Below are 27,202 nucleotides of genomic sequence, written 5' to 3'. Positions count from 1 at the left end.
GGAACAAGCCTAAGGTGTAAAGCTCTTTACCCTGCATTTCTAATCAACTTAAAATTTCTTCATTGGCAGCTATCTTAGCAGTTCCTTCACAGAATCGCAGAATGGTTGGGGTTGGAAGGGACCTCTGCAGATCTAGTCCAACCCCCCTGCTAAAGCAGGTTCACCTACCGCAGGTTGCACAGGATTGCATCCAGGCGGGTTTTGAATATCTCCAGAGAAGGAGACTCCACAGCCTCCCTGGGCAGCCTGTTCCAGTGCTATGTCACCCTCAAAGTAATGTGCAGACTACATTTCTCTGTGAGCCTAGAGCAAAGGGGGATTCCAGAATTTGGTTTGGTTTTGTTTTGTTTTGTTTTTTTTAAATTTTGGAATGAAACTTATGCTTATGAAGCATGCAGTGATTATGAAAAAATAATAGCAAGCAATTAATTACTAATTTATAAAGCAATCTGTAAGCCTTGATTTGGTATACTGTGACAATGGGAGATCACATTAGTTGGCTAGGTCTAAGTAACTTTAACTGAATTATTTGTTGTGCTAAAAATTTAATTTTTAAATACATAAATAAATTTCTGTATCAGACTAACTTCCTAGCTGCTCCTAATCCTTTCTCAAATATTAAGTTACTGCTAATGAGAAGGGACTTGACTAAAGTTAAAAATAGAGCGTGTTGAACTTGACATGAACCTTAATATCTTTTCCAGCTTTTACAAGGATTGTATTGTGAATTGTGTATTGTTTAGTTGGTTTCTCACTGATTAAAAGTATTGAAATAAACTGTGTATTGTGAAATAAAGTTGCTGTCATTGCTTTGTTTACATTTTGGATATCTTATCTAAATGTTACTTTACCAATTTGATGCAAAGTTCAAACTTGGAGGTGGGATTTCTAAGTCTTATTAAGACTTATTTTTAAAGGCAAAATGTGTTGCTGAAGACATAAGAGAACTGAAATGTGTTTATTGTCAAAGCCTAAAACAAACTTGTTTTGTTTACCTGGGCTTTGGATAAAGCCAGTGTGGCAGATCAGATATTTCACTATATGGAGTTTGTTATTTGTTACTACAGACTTACAGAAGTTTCCAGTGTTCTTTGAGCTTGGTTTTAGAATCCATAGAATAGTTTGGGTTGGAAGGGACCTTTAAAGGTCATCTAGTCCAACCCTCTGCAGTGAGCAGGGACATCTTCAACTAGATCAAGTTGTTCAGAGCCCTGTCCAACCTGACCTTGAATGTTTCCAGGGATGGGGCATCTACCACCTCTCTGGGCAACCTGTGCCAGTGTTTCACCACCCTCATCATTAAAAATTGCTTCCTTAGAGCTAGGCTAAATCACCCTCTTTTAGTTTAAAACCATTACCCCTTGTCCTGTTGCAACAGGTCCTGCTAAATGTTTGTCCCCCTCTTTCTTACAGGCCCCATTTAAGTACTGGAAGGCTGCTAGAAGGTCTCCCCGGAGCCTTCTCTTCTCCAGGCTGAACAGCCCCAACTCTCTCAGCCTTTCTTCATAGGAGAGGTGCTCCAGCCCTCTGATCATTTTTTGTGGCCCTCCTCTGGACCCGCTCCAACAGGTCTTTCCTGTGTAGAGAACTCCAGAGCTGAACGCAGTACTGCAGGTGGGTCTCACCAGAGCAGAGTAGAGGGGAAGAATCACCTCCCTCGACCTGCTGGCCACTCTTCTTTTGATACAGCCCAGGATATGGTTGGCCTTTTGTGCTGGCAAGTGCACATTGATGGCTCATGTCCAGCTTTTCATCCACCAGTACCCCCAAGCCCTTCTCTGCAGGGTTTCTCTCAATCCCTTCATCGCCCAGCCTATATTGATACTGGTGGTTGCCCTGACCCAGATGCAGGACCTTGCACTTGGCCTTGTTGAACCTCATGAGGTTCACACAGGCCCACTTCTTGAGCTTGTCCAGGTCCCTCTGGATGGCATCCTGTCCCTCAGGCGTGTCAACCACACCACTCAGCTTGGTGTCGTCTACAGACTAGCTGAAGGTGCACTCGATCCTACTGTCTGTGTCATTGATGAAGTTATTAAACAGTACTGGTCCCAATACGGACCCCTGAGGGACACTATTACATACAGATCATTTACACAGATATTTCTTTATTCTGCTTATTGTAAATTCATTTGTTGACTTAACTGATAAGTTTGCTAATTACTTCATAGACATAAGACTGATCTTGACTAAAACAATTCTTCAAAGCTTATCGCATGAAGATTTGGTAAACTCTTATAGAAAAGACCTCTCTCTAATACTTTTTGTACAGGGACTAGGTCCTGAAAGTGGCTTGCTTACCTCTGATCTTTTGTTCTTGTCCTCTAAGAATGTAGATTTGGTAACTACAGGTAATAATTACAGTCACAGTCAGGGTGGTCATTGAAGAAGGAACAATGGTGATTTAAGGGAACTTTCTCTTCTGGGTGAGTGGCTGTATGTATCCCTAGAATTTGATTTAGGAGACTTGTTTTTATTCCAAGTGATGCTTTTGTCTTTATGCCTAGTGGTGTACTTAAGGGAGAAACAGGCCTGCTATAATAGATTTTTGCCCAATTCTCTTCCACTCAGTTTAAAAAAAAAAAAAAAACAAAAACCTGAATTAATTATTCTGTCAAAATGACAGACTAGTGCTACGTAGTGTTCAAAAAGTTGAGTGTTGTCAGTTGTCAGGGACGAAAAAGAATACAAAATTGAAATATCGTATCATTATACACTCATGTTATGCCTTCCTCTTGAATATAAGTAATTCTGGTCTATGCTATATCAAAAAAAGTATAGTGGACTTTATCTCTCTCTGTATTTTTAAGATCAAAGCTAAATTTTTTTTGAGAAACAGAATTTGCCAGCACTTCTCTGCCATATTTTTTTTTTTGTTTGTTTGAGAGTGCAAGGCAGATCTATAAAAAATAACCACAAGTGTCATGGAAAATCAACAGGAAGAAAGTGTTTTCCTCTTCAGTCATTTCATTTATTCTCCTCCTCCTTATTATCAGATGGCAGAGTTAAAAATAAAAAACTGATACTTTAACATAGTGTAGAGCTTAACTACAGAACTGACTGCCACAGACTGTTTTAGCTATATTAATTTTCGTGGAAGGCTGCTTATATAGACGAGAAAGAAAACTTATATAGAAAGTTTTCTTAGAAAGAAACTTACATAGAAGAGAAATCCAGCTGCTAGGAAACTCAGTCCTTTTGAACCAGGAAATTCCTGAGTTGTAGATTATGAAGTTTGAGAGTACTCTGAAACATGTTCATATGCTTACCTTTTTCTTTCTAGGTATTCCTACTGGCTTCTGTTGGAGAGAGAACACTGTGCTAGGTAAGTCTTGTGTTTGACTTAATTGTCCAGGACTACTTTGATTTATGAGAATTGATCCAGAGAAAACATTAATATTTAGGGCGTTAGGAAAAGGGAGAAAATAATTTCAATTCCTTTAGAAAAATATTTTCTTATGTTCTATATTAATATTGTATATAGTTTGTTCTCCTCCATCTCCCTTAAACTTGAGGAAATGCATGGTATGACCTGGCCTTGGTATGTGTGATAGTATCTAATGCTCATAGGCTTTTGGGGGATACGTGGGCCAGTAAAGGATGGAAGTTGCGGGATGGAGTGGTAGCATCCTTCTGTGTATGTATTTGCCTTTATTTTTTAATTCTCTGTATCATTGATACTAGTTTTCTTCTTTCTGAAGTAACTGAGGATGTGAATACTTTGCTCAGAACAGTTCTTTTGAAAAAATGGTGATGAAATGGGATTTCTTAGCTAAAGCTGCTTTGGGCCCAGAGTGGGTATGATGCTAATCACTGGTGGTTTTTGGTTTTGTTTGTTTGTTTTTTTGTCATAACTTCTGGGGGTAACAAATTTAGCCTTCAGTACTCAAATAGATTAATGTGTCAAGCTGTACCCCTGTTGCTGGAGAGTAGTGAAACTGATAACTTGTCTGGACGTTCTATTCCGTGGGACTTTGGTTTCAAGAAAGGAACCACCTCCTTCAGAATAATGTTTTGTGTTAAGATCAACCTCTTTCTCTGCAGTTTAGCAGGTGCCCTGAAATAAAATTCAAGTGAGCTCGCTTGGTTAGCATAAGGTAAGGTTAAAGCAAAATGAAGAAAATGAAAGGAGGCAGTGGAAGGAAAACCTTTGGAGAATTATCTCTTCGAAGCACAGAAAAGATTGTGTTTGTTTCAGATAGCTGTGCTCATTAAAATGGTACAGTTCCTAAGCAATGATTTGCAGACAGACGACACACTGAGGTAAATAATATGTAGTAGAGAGAAGGGATAAATAACTTTTGCTCTTGACTGGATGGAGACACTTGTCTAAGCATATTGTCTGTCATAAATCTACTTGCAATGAAAAAAACCTAAATCACAGCATTTTTATTCTGTAAGACAGAATTAATGACATCAGGCTTCAGCTTTTGTATGTTCTTTTCTTGTGTTCCCTCCATGGTATGCTGTGTTTATCCTGTTATTGTATGCACACTGTTATTTATAGGCTTCATTTATATGAGAATCTAATGAAGTAAGCTTCCTACTGGTGAAAGCCCAAGTGTAGGTTAGGTTTTGTAGCTTTCTGAACTTTTAATGGACTGCTAGATATACTAAAAATGCTTAGTAGGCTTTGCAAACAAAATACTAAAGCTATGCCATACCTAGAGACAATATTAGTAACTTTTCTCCTAATAATTTTGACAGGGCCCAAGAATATAAGATTCTGATGGCAGTATACCTAAACATAACTTCCCTTTCTTTTAAGAGTTCTGTGTAAGTGTGATGTACTGTAATAGAAAGCCACTTAACTGGATAAATGCAGTGTGGTGTTTACGGACAAGAAAACGCATTTAATCAACTACACTGTATAGCTGATATACTCCAGTTGTATGACATAAATGCATGACTGGTGCTAATCAGTCAGTTGCCATGTTTGATAGGCTTACCAGATGCTAAATAAAAATCTCTCAGTGCAGAGGTGTGGCTGAATACTAACTTTAAAGCTTAGTATCAAGTTAAACTTTGAATTAAACAGAAGAATGACCTGAAAGTCTGGTAAAAGAGAACATGAGTTGTTTAAATCATGGTGGATGCATCTTGGATGTCTCATTGGCAAACAAATGCTCAATGGTTCTCCAGCTCAGGGTTTTATCTGGTCAGTCTGCTTGTATGGGAACTAAAGATACAATGAAAGTAAGAAAAAGTAATCATAAAAAAATTAAGCAGCTCTATCCTGGCGTTTCCTCCAGTACACTATGTAAAAATACATAAAATTGCTTCCTAATGTTGTGAAACTACACTACTTAGCCATTTATCTACAAACAAGGAAGCAACTGGATCTGAAACAAAACATTACAAATAGTTTTGGCACTTGAAGGGGAAGGATGTGATCCCTTCTTCTGTTTTTGGCAGTCATTGACCTCTTGTACTAACTTCCAGAATGGCTGCAAATCTTCCTAAAGTTACTTGGAATTTCTATGCTAATGATGGTAGTGTCATTTTGGAGAGTTCTGCAGATAAACATCAGGGTTTGAGCAATGCCATTTGTATAAAAACTTTCACGAGCAAAACTGATTTTCTTCCTGCTGCAGGAACCTTAGGGAGCTTAGTGTGAGATTTGTTGAAAAATGTCTTTTTAATGAAAGTGAAGGTATTGCTTCTTTAATAGAACATTAGAAAAACTAGAAGCATAAGGTTTTTATGCAATGGAAATTCTTTGTAAGGAATAGAAAAGTTTGGACAAAAAAAATCCAAAGGGTGTTGAGAGCCTTATTCAAAAGCATGCTGCTGCTTCTCATAAACGGGGAAAAAAAAAACCTCTTGATGGTAGGAATTAATGTTGTGGTTAGGAATACATACTTTATGTCCAGTAAAGATGGGAGTATTAATGGATGTATGCAAAATGTAAAGAGTACATGAGATTAATAAAACATACCTGCTTAAATCAGTACCAAAAGAATGTGGTAATACATCTTAAAATTAAGACAAAGTAGGATCAATTGTAAAGTACTGTCTTGTCTTAGCCCATTGTTATAATGTTTTACTGAAAATCATAGAGAAATGATGCCAACATCAGTCCAAACACTGCAAACATTCAGAGCTGGTTGGTCAGGGTTTTGTTCAGTCAAGTGTTGAAGGTCTCTTAGGACAGAGATTCCATAGGCTGTTTGGAACTGGTTCCTGTGTACAACCGCTATTTGAAAACTGAAATTTAACTTGTTGCAGGTAGTAAAGCTTGCCTCTTGTCCTTTTGTTGTAGGCCTCAGAGGAAACTCTGTGACTTTCCAGTCTACAGTGCTATTTTTCTGTTTTGTGTAGCACTGAACAAAGACACCAGCCTTTGGGTTTTTTTCCTCCTCCATTTTAGCTTAATTTTTAAATAATTGACCCCTGAAATCTAAGATTTTCGTCTACCAGTGACGTGCAAAATAACATTACAGCTTTCAGTTTTGCGCAGTAAATTTTAGCAGATACTCTATGTTATAACCATTAGTACACAATGGATGGGCAACATTTGAAATACGACAAGGTAACCTGACTGTACTGTGGAGAGACAAATTAATCTAATTCAGGAGTGATTCTATTCTGCCTTTATTTTGCAGTTTAGCTGAAGGTACTTTACGAAGCTGTGGTCACTATGAATATGAAATACAGTAAGCTACAAAAAAAAGATGAAATGGGATTTTTAACTAATTAAATGCTCAATTTATTGGTATGCTATAGACAGACAACTGTCACTTCAAATTTTGAATAGTAAGCATTTGTGTTGAGCTAAATGAACACCTCTTGCAGCCGTACTAAGTGTACCTGTGTACACTCAAACTTAATCAGATTTTAATTACAGCATTGACTAGCAACATTTCCATATTTCAAGGTCAAATTGTATTTCAGAAATGTCATCTTTGTATTAAGTAGCCGTACTTATTCCTTACAATTAAATAAATTATATTAAAGCACTGATACTATGCATGGAAAACTTAAACTATTTTGATTTCTTTCTTCAGTAGCTTCCTTTGTTTTTAGCCTCAAATTTGAGAGTCTAGTTGTGCCAAAAACTCAGGAAACTTCATTAACAGGCCTTTTATTATTGATCACAGGATAACAAGATAGAATTTTAAAAACAAAGGGGATGTGTGTTTTTCAATAAATTAAAAAACAAACAAACCAAAAATCTTATTTTAGTAGCCTGATGAAAAGAGATACCAAGTAGAATTCTCAAAAGCTCTCTTAACACACCAGGCATTTAACTGCCATTGAAGCCAGTTTGTGTCCGTCTGTGCGTATGTACTATGGAAACCCCTAATGTACAGCTGCCTTCCCCCCCCTACCCTCTCCCCATAGCACTCAAACACTTTGTCAGAATACGAAGCTACGTTTTTAAAATGGTAATGTATCCAGAACTGATTAAAATTCGTTGTTTTACAGTGTAAAATAATACATTTACTGACTTTAGTTCTATAGCTTAGTTCTTGTGCAAACACATGAATAAATGTCCACAAGTACTGCATCTGCTGACTAGCAAAATGTGTCTAAAGCAAGTCAACGTGATTTATGGACTGTATTTCTTTACCACCTATGTGCCCCTCCTTATTGATGGGTGTAAATATTTCCAACAGTTAAATCAGTGATTTAAATACCAGTTTAAAGTCTGCTCTGAATTAATATTCTTAATCAGAAGTTGCAATCTGTAATAATAAAGACATTATCTATCAGTGTTGTTTACTCTTCACAGGAAAAACCCGTGTCCTAATTTGAATGTCACTGAAACTCCCTACTTACCCATCTTGGGCAAAGGCCAAGTTTAGGATACAGGTCCTTGACAGACTTCAGTTCTCCATTTATGAGACTATTATCTATCACTGTATAGTAAAGTGAACATGGTTGCTGAAATAGTAATGCACTTTGGAGATGATACAACAGACATAAGTCAGTCTATAGTAGTCTTTTCTGTGAACTGATGAGTGCCAGCCCCACACAGAGTCTAATAAGCAGTTCCACAGCAGTGTGCTTAATAAGTATGCACAACAAGGGTTAAAGGAAGAAGTGTTGAGAGTTGGAGTCAACAATACTATTTTTAAGTTTTTTGAATGACTTCACAACCTTAGTATTTTCAGTGTAACTTTTTGTATACCTTTAAAAAGCATATGGAAAAAACAGTATAATTTGCCATAAGGAAATTTCTGCTCTGTTTGCCAGCGAGGTTGTCATCTGGTATCCCACCGAGCAGATCGACACCGCTTTGGTGGTCACTGGACTGTGCATGCTGTCTGCATGGGCTAGGCACTGGAGGGGCACGGAGTTTTAGCAGTACTGGCTCAGACCCCCATCTGCGGTTGCAACTGGGATCTTGAACTGGGAGCGGGGGAAGAGTGGCCTTTGCTAAGCCCTTGATCCTACTGCTGCCTCATGTTTTGTGGATGCTGTGTATGGGTGGGGCAGTGTAACCTAGAAAAATGTCCCTGTTCACTAGCGACTGTGCTGCCAAGCACTTTAACTGCTTCATAGCTGACAGGTTTATAGAGAAGCTGCTCCTGCTCTTTATAATACAGTGATAAAGCATGTTCTATCCTGTCAGCATGGAGGAGCTGTGCAGTGACAAAGCTTACTTGGTTAGATGAAATACTTGAGGGTCTTGGCAAGTGGTTTAAAACAGAACTGAGCATGTTCAAAGTCTTTAAAAGCACTTACAGTCTGTACAGATATCTTTATTGGAGCAGCAAGATGAAGTTTAGCTTGTTCAGAGATTTGATCAGTTTCTCTTCTAAAGCTTTAACTTCTTGAACTGAATAAAAGGTTATATTTTGTTCAACTGCATTTTCCACTGTTTTTAAATGTCTGAACCAATTTTATGCAGGTCTTCCACCAAAAGTAGTTCTGAGGGGTGTGTGAGAGACAGTCATTAAAGAATTAGATCAGGCTTCTGTGATGGAAAATGTTAGACATCCCTAACCACAGATGTAGCTGTGCCTGCATAGGTAATAATATGCTTTAGTGTATTTTTCTATTTCAGGCAAAGATGCCCACCCGAAACCAGCAATGTTCTTTTCTTTTTAGTGTACCGGTTTCTCAAAATTAACTTTCATTCAGTAGATCTCCTAATTTTAGCCTGGAATGAAACTTTAGTTGCAATGTTGGGTGTATCAAGGCTTTTTTAAAGATGAAGTACATTAAATTGAGAGTGTGTGTTCATAAATAAAGGCACTGGGGCCCCTTCCCTAGCGTAACAGATGCCCTTGTGGAAATGTGGTGGTATGCGGTTTTAAATGTTTTTCAGCGATCCATTCCTCCCCCTCCCCCATCTTTGGTACTCCAAATTGTAGAATCTCTATTTGTACACACAAAAAGCAAAAAATAATGCTCTCTTTCGTTTGGCATGGGTCTTATTTTCATGACCTGTAAGCTTTAACTCTGTCTTGGAATGGAAGAAACTACATCTGTTTGGCCTCATGCATAATGCAAATGTGGCATGTTTTTAAAATAACTTTAAAAATATCTTTAAAATTACAGGTGAACACGGCTAATTTCTAATTGGTTTTGTAATCAATAGGTGTAGTCCTCAGAAACTGGAAAAATGCATGCTGTAGCCTTATGGCAAGAGCTTGCATGCTTTCCTGAAACATGTTTTTCCTAAATGGCTTCAGAATAGGACACAGTGTAGATTGGGTGGAGCCTCACAGTCTCAGGAGGACTGAGACATGCTGTTAATTCAAGGGCAGTCTCTTAATAGCTTCATGAGCTGCATAATAAAACATACGTTGTAAAAAAAAGAGTAGTACATTTTTCAAGCGAATTGCGTAAAGTTTAGTAAAGGGTCCTCAGAATTGTTCATTTTTTGCAGACGTGCTGGTGCATCATTGTGAATCATTTTTGCTTGAAACTGTGATTATACAAACTCAGACTTTAGTTAATAGGTTACTTATGTGGTGATCTAGTAAACACTTCTAAATATTACTCAAGTTTTGTAATTAGTGTATTTTTGGAGACAGTGTTAGAAATTGCTAGTGCCGTCTTCCCATCCCCCAGCTTTTGAGCTCAGAGGAGTCTAGTTTGCTTGCAGCTGCAGTGGTAGGCATCTTTCAGGAAGTGACCTTGGCTTGTATTAATCAAATTCAGAACACACAGAGAAGCTTCTTGGTAACATGCTGACTTGATGTAAAATTTTATAGCATCCATTTTCTTTTAAAATGAGGCCATCTTATAGAAAGGGAATTTATTTATGATATCTCAATTTAAAAGAATTTCTCTAAAATGACATGGTATTTAGAGAAGGTAAAACAACAAAAACAATCTGCTCTTTTTTTACTGAGAGCAAAATAGCTTTTTATATATGTAATTAAGTCTTAAATTACTATTGGCAAAACTGTATTTAAGCCTAGCTAAACTATGAAAATACAGTGTTATTTGATAGCATTTTCATTGATGTCTTACCATTTTTGAACTAGAGTAGAAAAGCTTGGTAGTAGGGCACGATCTCAGTCAGCTAAGATTCTCATGATGTCTTTACCTTTCTGACTTGATGTATTTTAATCACTTACTGCATCTTTTGTTAGCAGTTCTCAAGGCATTAAACTTAACCACGTAGTAGCTGTATTGAGCTGCTATGCCTTTTTGCATAGATTGAGAAAGGAATCTACCCGTGCCTGTTCAAGAAATCACTGTTTGACCTTGCCGTCAGCTGCAAACTGTTTTTCATTGGCTGCTCTGAAATTGAGTGGTTGACTATTCCTGAAGCAGATTTTAAGAGTTTTCTATGATTATCTTCTTGCCCAAAACTATTCTGTGAATTGAATTACAAAAAGAAGATTGTTGGCAGTATTTTCAGCTGGCGTAGCTGTTGGTAAGAGTATGTGTCTTTATCCTTTGTCGGGACCTATACAGAGTGCTGAGACCAGAATAACTTTCATCATTACAAAGTGCTGCGAAAGCCTTTAAGGTTCTGGGGTAAGATAATTTACCAATTTTCAAACTACAGCTTTCTGGCAAATTCATAATAGCTGCCACCTGACTAATGTTTTTTTTCCCCTTAGGTTGTCATGTGCATTATCTTGAACAATCTACCATCTGTTTGGTTTCAGGGTTTGGAAAACTGAGTTCTACTTTAACTGGCATGTTCAGCATAAACCTCTTCTACATGTCGATGGCATATTTACTCATTTTACCCCTGCACAATTATATTCAGTCTCTTGTCATTCTTTCTGCAGTGTGCTGGAGATCTGACATGCCTCAAGTGTTTCCTGACTTGACTGATGCCTGTTTTGGAATGGTTTTAATTCCATGTTGTTTACCTTGCAAATGTATGCAATGACTTGCAATTCTACCTGGTATCAAGTCAGAATTGCTAATCATTCACTTAAACATCTCTGTGTAACCCTACCCCTTTTTGCTGTGTTGAACTTAGGTTACTTCGCTACTGAATTTGCCGTAACTACATGCTTTATACGCTTCTCTTCATGCTGCCTCATATATATTGCCCATTATTGCACCAAACGAGAACTCTTCATCCACCTTTTTCCCTTAAGAGTGCTTTAGGCCTTTTTCCTTGTAGTCTTCAAGGCCAATGAAAAGGTGATAAATCTGTTGCTATCCATGCTTAAGTGTAGTTGACACTGACTTTCCAAGATCAAGTGGATGCCAAAACACAATCATAGATTGTGTCATTCAGTATTTGCTGTTGCCAGCATTTTCATCAATCTCTCAGAGAATAAAACCGGTCTAGCACAGATTTTGGGATACCCCACCATGAACTGATAGTCACTGAGTCAGTAGTCCCGGAGATGAAACTACAGTGCTAGTGATGATATTTTGACAATGGAAAGCTTGTGTCCCAATTCTCTCCATTAAGATTTTAAACCAGAGCTACTGATTAGGAGATGACAGAACCTGGAACCATTGATACAGAACGGAGGCATACAGTGGAACAAGAAGCCTGTTCTATGTTCTTCCTCTAGTTCTGTAGTCTTAAAATGAGCAGAGACCAAGATGCTGCTTATTTTTCTGTGCCAAAACAAGACAATTTATTACAAATGTCTTGTGTCCAGACCATTTTCTACTTCTGTGGCTAGGTATTACTTGTTTTCCTATGCCAGACTGTGAAGAGCTGATGATTTTTGTACCCAAGAGCTACAACTTCTATGTCCATCCTTCTTGGAGTAGATGGAGGATGACTTGTTTTTAAGTCAAAATCTTGAAGCAGAGTATTAATAATGGTACTGTGGGGACTGGACAGTGGGCAGCAGTACTCCTTGGGCTGCCCAGCCTTATGTCCTCATTTGACAAGCAGCGAAGTAAATCGCTGCAGCTCTGGACTGTGCATTCAGAATCCTTTCCGACAATTCTGTGCCGGGGTTCTCCCTCCCTCCCCTTTCGCAAGGTCAGTCTTTTCTGTTTGTCAGCCCAATCTCGCTGCTGTCACTTACAGCTCCATAGTTCAGTGCTGCTTTGATACTGCATAGCATCAATCCTACCCCTTAGATTACTGACCCGGTTTTCAACTTAAAATGGGGGTAAGGGGACACACTTGTGCAGCTCTTAACTTCTGACTCACTGGCGTACTGCTTCTGCACAGCTCCCGTTCCTCTTATTTCCATGCTAAAAGAAACGCTCAGCTCGCGGGAGGCTGCTGGGGGCTCCGCTACGTGCGTTGCTCGGAGGGAAGGGGAGGAGAGGCCCTTCCCTGCCCCGGCCTGCTCGCTCCGGGCGCGGGGCGGCGCGGCCGGCCGGGCCGCAAGGAGTTAAGGGCCGCGCTGCCGCCCGCGGTTCTGTCTGGAGCCGCCGCGCTCTCATTGGTCGCGAAAAGGTGAAATTGAAACCACGGTAAACTTTTGACCCTGGAGCAGTTCTTGTGGAACGCCTTCCCCTTGCCAAGAGCAGAGGGCTGGGGTTTTTTTTTCCGCTTTTCCTGTATTTATTCGCTGTGATCGTGCCGTGCCGCATGCAGCCCCTCCAAGGGAGGGGGAGGACAAGCACAAGCAAGTAGTTTGCGTGTCCAGCTAACGGTAAAGCTGGAATATGTCTTACTGCTAGTGCCAGCTATCTTCTAAAACTCTCATCTGTAAACAAGTAGGAGTCCATTTTTCAACTTCCAAGATAGTTTTGGTGTGGTTAAAACCAAAAAAACAGCCACCAAATTGCTGCTGACTATCAGGGCTAATTAGAGAGTGGGGAAGGGAGGGTGAGTCACCAGGCACGCTGGCTGCAGGGAGCTCTGCTGCTTAATAAACGTGTTGGTGTTTTAAAGACTGAAGTGGTTTCTCCTTACTGAAATCCAAGGTAGAAATATCTCATTATTACTAGTTAGTTCGTAAGTTGATGTGTTAAATCCATATTTACCTAACTGTAACTGCTTTTCTGTTCTTCTGTATTTTCCTTAAACAAAAGAATATATTTGTTCAGTCTGGGAGACAAGTATTGCCAGCTGAACTTCATTGCCAGCTTAACTTCATTGCCAGCTTACATGGACAGCCACTGTTATGAATTTTTATTTAGGTAGGGTGACTAACAAATTCTGGACCTAGTGAGAGTGTCTGTCACTTTCATACTGTGCAGAGTTTGTCACAGAAAAATATCTGTGGTCGAGAAAATTCACCTTCCCTCTGTAGCTTTGCCAAACCAGACAAATTAAAGCAGCATTACGTTTTCAACGAAGTATGAATACGAGATTTAGTTAATCCACGTTTCTTTCCCCTTAAACATGTCTGTCTTTTCACTGACAAAAGAATAGCTGACTTGGTTACTTTACTTCATCAGCTGCCATTTTCTCCCTCCCCCACTCCCAGGCACAGGTACCGGCCTGCTGTTCTTGCTGGAACATTAAACTTACTGTATGTTAAGTGCCACTTAATCAAGGAGTCACTCAGCACCTGACTTAGAGATAACATTCAAAACTCGTTCCTCAACAAAGAAACTTGATTCCTGACTACTTCAGGCTGATGTTTTCACCTCTCCATTGGCTTGTTCTTGCAAATAGTTTCATCAGATTTATACAGCATGTTCGTTTTCCTAATGAGAGGTTCGGGTGGGGAGGAACCCGCAACTGCTGTGATGTGGATTTTTAAAAAATTTAGTCCAGTAAGCAGTGCAGTGGGTAAGAAATTTTTAGTTTACGGCAGTGTTAGCATAGTAGGACAAGATTGTGAAGGTTCGGTGGGGGCTGTTTTCCGAGTGCTGCTGTTCTCACTGCAGTTTTATCTGGGAATTGAGGGAGTCTCCTGAAGCATTGCCAGCAGCATCAAGGGAACAATGAACATAATATGATTAATAGCAGATCCCCTGCCCCCTCTTGTGTGCAATTCTCCTTGCAACTGCAAAAGAAACATGCGCTTGTAATGATAGTTGGTGGCCTCCCTGTTTGTTCCAGCTAGTGTTCCCAAGCAGCAGCTATTATAGAGTTTCTTTTCCCCACTCCCTGTGATTCTTTGTTCTGTTCTCCCTGCGCCTGTGTGCGTCCTGTCTGCTTCTCATTGTCCGTTTCGTGGCAGTTTGTCTGCCTTCACAGTGGAGCTGCACTGAAGCTGCAAATCATATTGCCTATTACAGTGAAATGGAATAAATGCTCTTCTAAAGGAAAGAAGAGTGAGTAACAACTGCTAGGAACTAAAAATCACTTGTGAACTCTCTTTCTGAAGTGTCATTTAAACATCTCCATCTGAAAGGCTTCTCTTGAACAGTAGCATGATTGCCTTGTGGTAACATTGGGTGCACATGCCTTTTAGTGTTAGAAATCCGTGATCTCTCAAAATATTACTGTGTATGCCAGCAGTAGGGTGCGAAACTGGCAAAAAAATGAACGCAGACTCTCAAGCTAAAGAAACACAAACTTCAGCAGACTTGTAAATCCTGTAACCTCAAAGTATCCTACTTTGGTGGGGAGAGTGTTACTGAAGACTGTTATTGAGAGCTAACTGCTGCTGATGAGAAAATCACTAATGTAACCTTTACTTCTAACGAGAATGGCCAGAAAAGGGGTATCAGGGATACCGTCTGTGCATTTTGTAACCAAAAAGCATTAAATGAGCAGTCAAAAACTGAAAATAAACGACAGACTTGTATAGTGTTTTATTCTGTGTGTTTATTCAGAGTAGATTTTGAGGTTGGTTATATCTCCCTGGTTTCCTCAGGGAGGAATTGCAATCTACTGCTTTGGAGCTGCCCATTTAGAATTTTCTCCCCCCACCAAGATTTCCAAACAGTGAATGAGAAATTTAAAAAGAAGGTCATGCCAAGGTGTTTTCATCTATTCTTTCAGTTATCTAGAGTAAGCAGTTCCTATTGTCATGTTTTACGGAAGAATAGAAAGATGATTTAGAGGAAATTCTAGAGCACAACCTGTCAATTTGGAAAATTATTTTATATTCCAAAACTCAACAGTACTTCTGTTGTGTGCTTCAAATTTCTGCTGGCTTATTTCCTCTCAGTCTCCTGGTTTTGATCGTGGAGTTGTATGGTGAGCTGGACTCTGGTATTTAGTATTAAAGCTTGCCACTTCCCCCAAATCAGCTCCTAACTGTCATGCTGGCACAAGTGATAGTGAAAAAGAGTAGACCTTTAGTAGTTGGAACTTGGATTTTTGTTTGTTTTTGGAACATTGCTGTTTTATTCTCTGTCTTATCGGCTTTTATTTCTATTTCAGTAGATGATGAAACCTACTATCTGCAGTCCAAGTGTTTCATCATGGGATGGAATAAGCAGCTTTTTCTCTGCTTCTTCCTCAATGGGTTCATCTCAAAGCTGTCCTGTCTGCATCCTTGTTGCAGATCTCCAGTGATGAGTGAACTTCTGGTCCTCTGCAACAATAATGGGTTGGGTTTCTGGAATGTAAATCCTGCTTTGAAGATCTGTTAGATATGGAGATATACCTTTTCTAAGAAATACAGCGATCAGATTTAGAGGTCCTCAGAACACTTTCATCCAGCTTTCAGGTCCAGTTTTGCTCTAGCATTGGAGCAGGTTTATAGCAGCAACTTCTTAAAAGACAGGAAAAAAAAAATCAATGTATTAATTCTCTCACCTTCTCTGATAGCATCGTAAGTTTTCTAAGTTCTCTTGCATGCTATCGGGATGTAGCAAGATGAATAGATGGAAAAAATTTAAGCTTTAGACATGTTGATTTCTTTAAGCATATGTGTACATACGCACAGTCTTTGTTTCTCTGGCACTAAAGTTCAGGAATCAATGTCTAAGAAATTTTGTTTCTTTTAATATACAAAACAGTGTGTAGAAAGCATAGTGTTTTTCAGATAGAACAAAGTGGTGTGATCTCAGTGAAGCAGACCTCCTGCTGTGAGTTGTGTTTCACCTCCCCACTTTCTTGAAAAATGTAATAAATACAGGGATTGGCTGCTATAGCTGAAAGGACATTATGCATTTATAATCTCTGTAGGTTGCATTATCCATACAGCTGTTGCTCATAAATGTTTCTGGGTTGATGTGCCCTAATAGCCAGGTTGTAGGCCACAGGGACAGTAAACAGTAGCTTTCCTTACTCATTTCTACTGAAGTAGCAGACCAGGATATTTACTCTGCGGTCTTTTTAGAAGAGTCTGCTATATTTCCAGCACAGTTTAAAACTGGTTTTAGGTTGGTTGTTTGTGTGGGGGTCTTGGTGGTGGGTGTAGGACAGATCAGGATTGCTCAAAGAAATTCCATATGCTAATGCAGAACCCTCTCTGCCATTCACATTCAGCTTTTGTGTGTGTGTTCTGCAAAGCTCCTCTTATCTGTCCTATTTTGTCATTAGCTCTGATTTCCCTAAACTTTCCTTCTGATGTTTATTGAGCATATAGTACTTGTCCTTTAGGATGATAATCAGTATAACCTATCTGGCTATTTCTCAAAGCAGTACATGAATTTTAAACAGCAGAAAGACCACATCCCTGAACAGATGGAGGAAGGAAAACAGAAGATTGACTGAAGTGCTCAGTAACTGTTGCATTCGCTCATTTGTGGTATGTAGTCATCCTTACCATAGTCTGCTGCAGTCTGGATCTGGAAGGCTTAAACAACAAAAGGGATTAACTTTACAGTTTGTGGTATCAAAAATTCTTGATGATATATCAGTGCAGCATGCCTATTGTTCACTCTCTCCAATCAGATGGCAGTAGAAATGCATAGTTTTCTTCAAGATAAGTAAATTAAAAGCACAATACAATAATCCTTATAATAATAATACTGCAATCCTTACAGTAGACAGTTTTAGTTCTCAAGGTACAAATAGGGAATATCCCGATAAATCAAGGATCTGAGAAATATAAACAGATTCAGAGCAAAAATGATATGCCAGCAAAAACAGTATGTCTTTTGTCTTGCAGGCTCCACATGCTATTGTAGTCTTTTGGTAATGATGCTGTGAAAATAGAGGATGAGTATTTTTCATTTTTGGATGTTACTACTTAAACATATTCCCATTTCCAGCACTAGAACAGACAACTGTAAACATTCTTTCAAAATAAACCCCAGGGCTGTGCTGTGATAAAGAATAGGAAAATTAGTGATGACTGTCTAAATTTTTTCCAAGTGCTAAGCTTTGTCTGACCTAGGGAGGAAAAACGGCCATGTGTACTGACCGTGGACAGTTACAAAAAGTTTATTTTATTTGAGGGAAGAATTTCTTGTATCTTACAGTAGGAGAAATAATGTTGGTTATTATTTAGTGCCTGTTTAATGTAATTATAAATTGAGGAAGCAAAACTGAATTATCCTGGCTATGCAAATGGAGGAGGAAGGGTAATTGCAAGCTCTGTGCTGGTCACAGTATCCTTTTTAATTGATCTATGACTGTTGTTCATACGAAAAATACTCATGTAGATAGCGACATTTCTGATAATACTAATTTCAGGAATCTTGAATTAATACTTTTAACTTATATATACATAACTTTAATTATGCTTTTTTTATCTTTTCCAGCTTCTTGTATAGAATATTCATTAGGTGATTTGTTATTTCAAAAGCTGTCATTCCCCTTCTTTTCTCCACAATACAGTTAAAGTAAGAAAAGCAGTACTATCTCTTTGGTTTAGATTTCTTTTGTTTTTTCACCTTGATTCTCTACCACCTCTATAATGTTGTCCTCCTGGGTCCTGTGTCAACATTGCCCGCATGTTTAGAACTGAGGATTTCGGTCAGAAGAATTTTATTTTGAACTAACCTAAAGCTGAAAATGAAGAAAATTAAGATCAATATGAGCTTGCTTAAGCTTGCTGTACAAGACAGAAGAGAACATTTGGAGAGAGAATAAGCGTTTGACGTTTTCAGAAGCTGAATAACAGAACATGACATATAAGAACAGACTGGCATCTTGGGTGTTTTATAGGGAGGACAATGGGCATCCTGTTAAATGAAAAGCAAAACCATTTAAAATGGATAAAAAAAAATCACTTGTACAGTTAGCAGGCACATGATATCAGACAAGTTATTAGTATATTAAAAAGCATTTTGTATTTTTTAATAGGAGAATATTTATAATTATAGTTAGTAGAGTTTATAAGGGTATTCTGTGGTATATATTAGTTTCCTACAGATTCGTGGAAGCTAAACCTCCCTTTGGTAGATTCACCCTTTCTCAGTACTGAATAAGGTGAGGCTCTGCTAGTGATATGGCATGGTGAATTCTGTTTCTGTGGCAAACAGGTATTGATAATGAACACATCAGTGCCAGGAATGCTGTCTTTATTTGAAGGAAATAACCCTTCTTTTTTGCTTTCTTGTTATTTTATGGGTACATAATATAAATGTTAATTATGTCTTTTCAGGTACGCGGAAGACTTTTCTGATCTTTCTAGAAGTAAAGCAGTCTAAACTGTAGTTCTGTTTGTTGCTTGCTTTTACACTTTCTCAGAGCAAGGTTAATACTGTTTAATGGTACTGTTTTGTGTAGTATACTATTCATGCTGTCTTCATAGTGTTCTTCAGTTAATGGTTTCATAAAGTTTCAGGGTAGCTTCTGAGAAACTTTTGAAGGCTGCTAGTCATTCATTGGTTGAAAAAGTTAGGAAAATCTTGACTTGCTTGGCTGTAAAAGCAAAATTAGTCTTTGCTTTTAGGAAACTTAATACAGTGTGTCTTTGAAGTGCAATCATTAAAAAAAACAGCCTTTTTTAAAGGTGTTTTAAAGATTTTTCCAGTGCTATAAAGTAGCAGACCTAAGGCAATTTTTTAGTAGTGTCTGGGGATCTCTGATGAGAAACTGAAGAACTTCTGCCCTGCTTGTACTGCATGACAGTTATTTGTCAGTCCTGAACCACTGCAGTTTGCAGAATGATGTTTTAAGATACCAGTTTCAACTAAAAGATTTCCTGCTGAAAATAAAATTTTGATAGACAGAAATATTCCTTTCAGCCTTAGTATTTCTACTGAAGCTGGTGATAGAATTCTCATTGAATTAACAGAAACAGACCAATGCTAAGTACTTTTGAAAATCCCGGTAGAAGTTTATTAAATTTCAATGGATCAAAATACTTAAACACAGAGAGGGAAGGGTATTGATATGACACATGTATTTCATGATCTGTCAGCACACTGAGCTTTTAACCTGCTCAGGAAAAATAGCTACTTCTTTTAATAAAAATTCACGAAATACTATCATAGTGCTTCACACTTAGCTGTGGAGGAAGAAACCTGCTTGTTAACGTGGTAATCACAGTGAAATTTTTAAAGTACATTTTACTCTTTGGCATGATAATGGTAGCATAGTAATAATTTTTCATATATGCAGAATGATAAATTATATGTGGTTTCAGGTGGGGGAGCTGGGGAATGAGCAGCTTTTAAGTGGACTACACTGTAGATAGGGATGATTAACGTGTTTATATCCCATTGAAAAGTAACATTTCTTAATGGAAAGCTCTGCCAGTCTGATCCCTACCCCACCCTTTTATTGTACAGCTAGTATTCCAAGGCTTTGCTCAGTTTGTTGGGCTAATTCTGCAAGATACAATTAGAATGTTATAATGAGTGATTTACTGCAGCAGAAAATGTTGTTCACGTAAAATTGGACTGTAGAAAATATAGAATTGGTAGTGGATATAAGAACAACTTTTTTTTCTCTTTCAGGTTTTTTTTTGACTTCGTTTCATGTTGAATGTGTCCGTTTTGGTAGAATGTGTATATTAGAGTATTATATGTAACTTTACCTAAGATTTTTGGAAATACTTCCACTAATTTCAGTGTGATGATGTCTGTGTAACAATACCCTGCTTTGGAAGCTAAAATTTGAAAGTGCTAAACTTTTGACCTTGAGTAGATGTTGCCATGTATAATGCATTATATTCAGCTGGTGAAGTAAAAATTGCATATTTCTGGGCTCTAGTTTGTGGAAAAAAATAGTGTGTATTGGGCTGTGATGCCTGACAGCTGACATTTATCAAGAGTAACATGAGCTTTACTCATTCTCACATTTTTAAGCAGCTTTCAAAGCTTTACATGTATACACATGTTCAGCATATGTCTTGCAGCTTTGAACATTTTGTTCTAAAGATGTTAACTCTCATTAGGATGAGAATCCAGATTATAAACTCATAATGATTTTCGTTTATCAAATTTAGTCACAACGTTAACATTTTGTAAACTGGCACTATAATGTAAAACAGTAAGAGTAATGTTTAAAGCTTAAAAATACTTTTTCACTGTTAAATGCTTTCGTGAACTTTAGACCAGATTTTCAGTACATGGGATTGTTTTGAATGTATGATACTCCTTCAGAAACAAATATTTTCTAGAAATCATGAAATTAAATACAGTAAAAACGCCATTGTTAGAATAAAGTGCTAAAGCTTCTCTTTGAAAAAGGAAAAAAAAAGCAAAAAAAGAAGATGCATTTTCTTTTCAGTGATGAACAAATTGTCTGGTAGCCATTTTGGTATCTTTGTAAACAGTTTGTGTGCATTGGCCAAATAATAAAAAACTTGTTCTACTTGCTTTAAATGTTGTAAAGAATGACGTGATTGTCTTGAAATGTTCAAAACTCTGTATGTAATTATTCTTGCTTAATAATCCTCTTAAAGAGAGAATTGTCTTGAAGAAATGATTATTTTCATATTTGACGAATTTTTTGCTAGTCTACATAGTTTGCTGGTCTATTTTTAGACTCATGGTTTCCTGTTACTTCAGTAACTCGGTGTAGTGCTAAATAGATCACGCTGGTCTGATGCCAGGTAACTCAAAACTGGAGGTGACTCCTAAGGATAAAATGGATGAGTATGATTGTGATTGTCATAATTTTAATTGCTAATCAATGGTGTAAGGTACATTTCTTTCTCCTTACTAATGTTCTTACTAAATACTTCACAGTAACATTAGTAACATTCATACCAAATACTTTTAGTTTGTCACTTCTGCATGGAAGTAATTTCAGATGACCTAACAAATAATTTTCTTCTTTAAATAATATCCAAATTACTAAAGTCCAAAGATAAATTAAGGTGTGAATTTGCTGGGCCAGTTTGTTAAAAATTCAAGATGGGATTTCTTTGCTCATGTTTGGAAGCAGCAGAGTTTTAAACATTAGTTGATCTCAAACACTCCTAAGAGGCAGAATGGATTCACTGCATTTTCTGTGTTGTTTTGGATTGACCTCAGCCAAAATTGTGGTCATAATTGTAGCAACCCTCAAATCCTCCCCATTTATTTGATGAATTTAAAATGTGGAATTACTTTTGTCAGATCACTTCAAGACATTACTAATGCATAACCAGGTATTAAACTCATACAGGCAACAAACAAGTCAAAGTAAGATGACAATAGAAAATATGTCTCTTTCTTGAGCTTGTTGATCTTGAAATAATCCATATATTTTAACTACTGTCTTTAAAAGCTTTGCACATTTATTTAAAGAAATTAATTCATTGATTTATGACAGTTTAAAATTTCAACATTTTAAAAATTTTTGTTTAGTGTTTTGTTTAGACTCATGAGAACCCTAAACTCATGTCTAGTAAAATCTGGTGTTGAAGACAAAATAAGCTGTATGATATTAGTGTGTTTTAAGTCCAGTAAGTTTGTTCTGAGGTAGTTGTAATGTAGCAATTGTGTTTTGTTTGTATAATAATGCTAGTAAGTCTTCCCATGTAAACAAGCCTGTAGTTCTGAATTTTACAGATCATTTCAATGCATAGTTTCTCACAATGCTCTAATGGTCAAGTGCTTCTCTTCGTTCAATCTCTAAAATACATTTTTTTTCCTAGGTTCATTTGCTTATTTTTGTTTGTTCATTACCTAAATAATTGTAATATATTTTTTCATGAAGCAATTTTGACAATTAGAAGTCACCCGTAATGTTGTAGTTTTTAATATTTTTCACATTAAAATACCTCTCAGTTAATATAGGGAGGAAAACACAATTGCTTTTTCTTCACATTTATATATCTTTGTTGCAGGCTGCAGTATTTTTTTCAAAACTCATTATATTTGCTCTTTCTCTTCAAACCCCAACTGTGACAGTGACACAACTAGCAAAGCATCTCGTTTTTCATCTAAAAATGGATTCCGTTCCCCCAGCACTGTAAAAGAAAATTTGAAAATATCAACAGTTTACCTTCAAGTCTGACTGAAGAAGATGGAGAAGCAAGGAGTTTAAATCTAGACGCCACCTTTTTTTTTTTTTTTTAAATAAGGAGAGAAACATGAGTTTTAATTATACATAGTTGTAAAGGGGAAATAAAAACAAAAACCCTGAGTTGCACAATTCAAGGATTCACTGAACTCTCTTCATTCCTCTTTCATTGACCTCTGGCTCATAAATGATTGAAGCTTTGAGTTTTAGAAAATATTAGATGTTCAGAATTATAGCCCTGTGTTTATCCTACTAGTTTTTCTTAAGCTTAATCTATTACCAGGGAAGCTTCCTGGTAAAGCTCTGTCAACAAAATTTAGTAAAATCACATTTCATACTGGCAAAGGAGTCTCTATACACGTTCCCTGAGGTTGTATGGGTAAATATTTTTGCCACTGCAGTAAAGGAATTAAAATATTTTTAAAAAAAAATCTTCTTACAAGTTTTAACAAATGTAAAATGACAAGAAATATTAGATCAGTGTGAGGATCATAGAGTAATTCTGTGCAACTTTCTTTTTTTTTTCCTCAAGCTTTCCCTGTTCAGAAGTCATACCATGTTGGCTGTACTTCTGCAGACTTTGTTTATTCATGTGCTCAGTTATATTATTCTTTAGGATAGCTTCTACCATCTTACTATGGATGGAAGTCTATCAAGGCATGAATGTCAAATTCACTGGTCCATAGTTCCTGAGAGTCCCTCTGGATTCCTTTAAGTCTGTAGGAGCTACACTGGTCACCTGCCAGTCCTCTGGTACGGTAGCCATTTGTAATGAGAGATGGTGCAGTTTGGCCCGCAGTTCTGAAGATTCACAGTTGAACCCCTTCTTGGATGAAGGGTATCCTGGTGACTGATTAACACTTCATGTGTCTGTTTGCTTTAGTTCTTCCTCTAGAATTCCTTAAAATTAATTTTGCTTCTCCAACCACTTTGATGCAAAAAAATGCTGGAAGTGGGAATCTCTCCAGGGTCTTCACTGGTGAAGGCCAACACAAAGAGATTTTCAGAGCTATGGCTTTATCCTCTCTGAGTGCCCATTTGATGCCTTTGCCTTGAAGAGGTCCACTGTCTCCCCAGCCGGCTTCCTGCTTCTGATGTACTGTTTAAATAACTTTTTATTATCAGCTGGAGTTTGGTGCAAGGCACTCTTCTTGTTCTTTTTTTAGTCCTGTATTTCCTGTTTACATTCAATTTACTGTGTTCTATGGGTGTTTCAGTTCTTCCCATGTAGACAAGGCTTTCCACTTTTTAAATGCTAACCTTTTCCCTGTGGTATTCCCCTTAACTTCCTCATAGAGCCATATAGGTGGTTTTTTTTATGTTTTTGTTCTCTGCTGCAAATGCTTTGTAGGTGTAGAAGCTATTATCCAAAATTCACTTGAGAGCCTGCGTCTTTTTTATCTCTCTCCCCCTCGCTGTTGTCATCACGGTACAGTCATACAGTGACAGTGTAAAAACTTTTCCATCCTGAGGGCTGGGGGTTTGTGGCGATGTCCTCACATATCACTAGAGACGTGTAAATTAATATTCCACACTGCTTCTAAGTTACATGTTGTTTTTTAAACACAACCAACTTCATAGGACAATAATACCATCTCTGAGAATTTCTTTGATTTGTGCACACAAGCATTAACTGATTAATGTGCTGACTTCCTCTTCCTTTTTTTTTTTTCCTGTTAAGACTATTTAAGATATTTGGTTTTAATACTTCGAACTGGAGCTACAAGTGATGCGAAGAAATCAATAAGATATTGTAATGTGCTGGAAATTTTAGAATATATGTGTAATGCAGTCTGTATGTCTTTGTTTAATGTGGAAAAGTATTTTGGCAGAATTCTAAGTAGTTTTGAAAATTAAATCTTCACTGGATTCGTATAGTGTAACTCAAGACTAGTAAGTTTTAAATAACTGGGAATTTGCAGTGATTGTCTTGCTTGCTCAGTCTTTTTAGTGTGTCAGTGTGTGTTCCTAGTGAAAAAGTCCTATTAAAAATGAAGATTCAGGTTTGAAAGGCCTCTTTTGAACTTACAGTAGATGTGTTCAAAGCTGATTAATTCAGTTTTAAGTAGTACTCCTGTTGGTCTTACAAAGATGCCCTAAATACTATGTCAGATTTGGAATTAAATTTAGAAGGCGTCTATGTTTTAATCTATGAACATCTGATGAGTTCTAGTAAGAATTTGGTCTTTTTTCTTTTCTGCTGTCTCCAGTATTTCTCTAAGGTTCTGATCTAGTTTCTCTGAGGCCAGGCAGTAATGTTTTTTGAGGTCCATAGAAGTGCTAGGCTTTGTTTGTTCCATGGATTTGTCCTTTTGTTTTGATCGCTTTTATAAAATGTGTCTATCATACCTAGCCGGTTACTTTTTCTTCTTCTTCTTGTACAAAGACTTGTGTTTTCTTTTCCTGTTTCTCTGTGTTTGAGTCTGTTTTGTGACTTCTGCCTGATTCTTCTAAAAACTGAATTCACCTAAGAAATCCAGCAAGAAATAAGACTAGTTTCTTACGGCACATAATGCTTCCTAACTGCATTTTACAGAATTATTCACATCTTTATGTTACAAACAAAAAAGGCTTGCTAGCCTTCCTCCCCCACACTCTCCTTTATAGCTGTATAAGGCGTCTATTGTCTCCATTCATATTGAGATGTCACAGATGTGTACACTCTTCTGGGTTCTTTTCTCTCTTGCAGCTCTAATGACCGCAACTCCTTTGATTCCTTTCTCAGGCAAATTGGCATGGGCTATACAAAGAGAAATTTAGGTCACAAATAATCTTTAAATTATTCTACTTGAGTGAGAGGAAGATTTAGCTGACTGTAGTTGTATATACCGGAAATTTATGGCAAAATATAGTAAAATTATTTTAATCCAAAAAATACTATTTTGTCATCTCAGTGATCATTGACTTAAAAATATCACCAAAGGAGTGTGCAGTTTTAGTGTGAAATATATGTGTGCAATTGAAAGAGTTTTAAAGCTATATTTATGCTTTTTTTCCTAGAGATTGAAAGCAAGTCTGTTCACCTGTACTGTTAAAACAATTAGGAGTATTAGGAATGGATAATTTTAAATAAATAATTTTATTTTAATGTGTTTTCATTTCAAAATGAAGGTAGATATGTTGTTCTATTTTGAGATTAGCTACCCTCAATACCACATTCCCTGTCTGTCACAACAGTGAATTTAGGGTTTAGCTCTAAGCATGGATGTAGCTTTCTTTGAAGTAGGTGGAACCCCATGTGTGTTATGCCTCTTGGCTCCGTACACTGACGTGTCATGGTAGGCAATTTGTATTTGCTCATGGACCATATTAGTTGCACAGATGTGCAGATGGTTGAGTTGAGCAGGCAGTAGCAGTGGTCTTTTATTCATTAAGAATGATTTTTCCGTAAGCAAACAAATTCCTTTTTTCCATGCTCCTCAGATGTAATATTCATGTGTAGAAAAAGCAAGCGTTGACAGAAACGGGAAACTATTTTGTGCTTTGCATTACATCTCTGAACTGTCTTGTACCAACATCTTTTTATGGTTGGCTACTTTATTTTCCAGTTAAAACTAGCATTGTGTTTAAAATATACTAGCAGGTCACACTCTTCATCGCTTCTGTAGGCTGAGTTTTGTCTGTTGTCTAGTCCTATTTTTTAAGTTAAGAGCACTCAAAAGGTAAAAAATTCACAGATACAGCATCATTTCTAGTTGTTTTACAGGATGCTGTGGTTAAATCTAAACATGTTAGCTAAGTTATTTAAGCTGCTTCTCATTATTGTTTGTCCTTGTTGTTGTTTTGTAATAACAGAATACTATTCCCTCAAATATTTGTGCCCTTGGAGAGTGTTGTGTATTTTGGCTGACTGCAAATTCATGACAGCAGGCCACGCGATTTATGACGTGCTTTTTTAAAGAGGGTAATCAGTGTTTCTGTCCAGTACTAGAGGCTTAGTAGTGTGGGATGGTATGTTTTGTAGAACTGGTGTTGACTATTTAGGAAGAGGGACAGAAATTACTGTGAGCATGTTTTGGGTGGCTTGTATCCCAGCTCATCTGCTGTGCACCCACAGCACCACTGGCAAAGCTTGTTTCTCTCTATTAATTTGTTTGTGTGTAACTCTGCTACTAATACCAAAATCTGTCTTTGAAGCATCATAAAGACTGGAATCAAAATATTTCATAAAGCATTACATTGAGTTGTTTTTTTGGTATTTGTGCTATGGAAGTCTTGAGAGATTGGGGTTTTTCCAAGGTTAATATCAGAAACTAATTTGTTAATTGTGTAACAAATTGTGTTCTTATAAGTGCAGAACAAAAGGGTGTTGTCTAGACACTAATGTAAAAGATTCTTGAAACTGCAGCACTGGATTGCATACTTTGTAGACCTAACTTTGTGTCGTCCATAAAAGCGAAAGGTTTGCTTTTTAGTAGTCAGGATCAAAGAGGCTCTTGCTGTTGATGGCCAGGACATTCCAGTAAATTTTGAAGCTGATCTGATGTATTTAATGTTCAAGGGTTTTCACTTCAGAGGCCTTTATGTTGAGTGTAAGAACTTGCCTCACTTGGTCAGTTTGGCTGAAAATGGTCTCTTCTGTAGCATTCACCCAACAAAAGGTTAGCTTTGTTAGAAGTTTGCAGTACCTGCCAGGAGACTCTGTATGAGTACAGA

The 27,202-nt window shown here is 37.5% G+C and overlaps 1 protein-coding gene across 5 annotated transcripts in view; it reads left to right on the top strand.

The window, feature by feature from the left end:
• NCOA3 (nuclear receptor coactivator 3) overlaps positions 1 to 27,202 on the top strand; it is an 82,000-nt gene that overhangs the window by 16,411 nt on the left and 38,387 nt on the right. For 4 of the 5 annotated variants that reach the window (XM_068416229.1, XM_068416228.1, XM_068416225.1 and 1 more), the window contains one exon: positions 3,284 to 3,325. The gene's annotated coding sequence lies outside the window, so the exon portion shown is untranslated. Of the gene's footprint in view, positions 1 to 1,525; positions 1,615 to 3,283; positions 3,326 to 27,202 lie in introns of those variants that run through there. The other variant, XM_068416226.1, reaches the window with a different exon arrangement.

The sequence above is a fragment of the Nyctibius grandis genome, chromosome 19 (assembly GCF_013368605.1).
Source record: "Nyctibius grandis isolate bNycGra1 chromosome 19, bNycGra1.pri, whole genome shotgun sequence".
Lineage (NCBI taxonomy): Eukaryota > Metazoa > Chordata > Aves > Nyctibiiformes > Nyctibiidae > Nyctibius > Nyctibius grandis.
The sequence above is the reverse complement of the archived record's forward strand: the minus strand, read 5'-3'. Positions and strand labels throughout refer to the sequence as shown.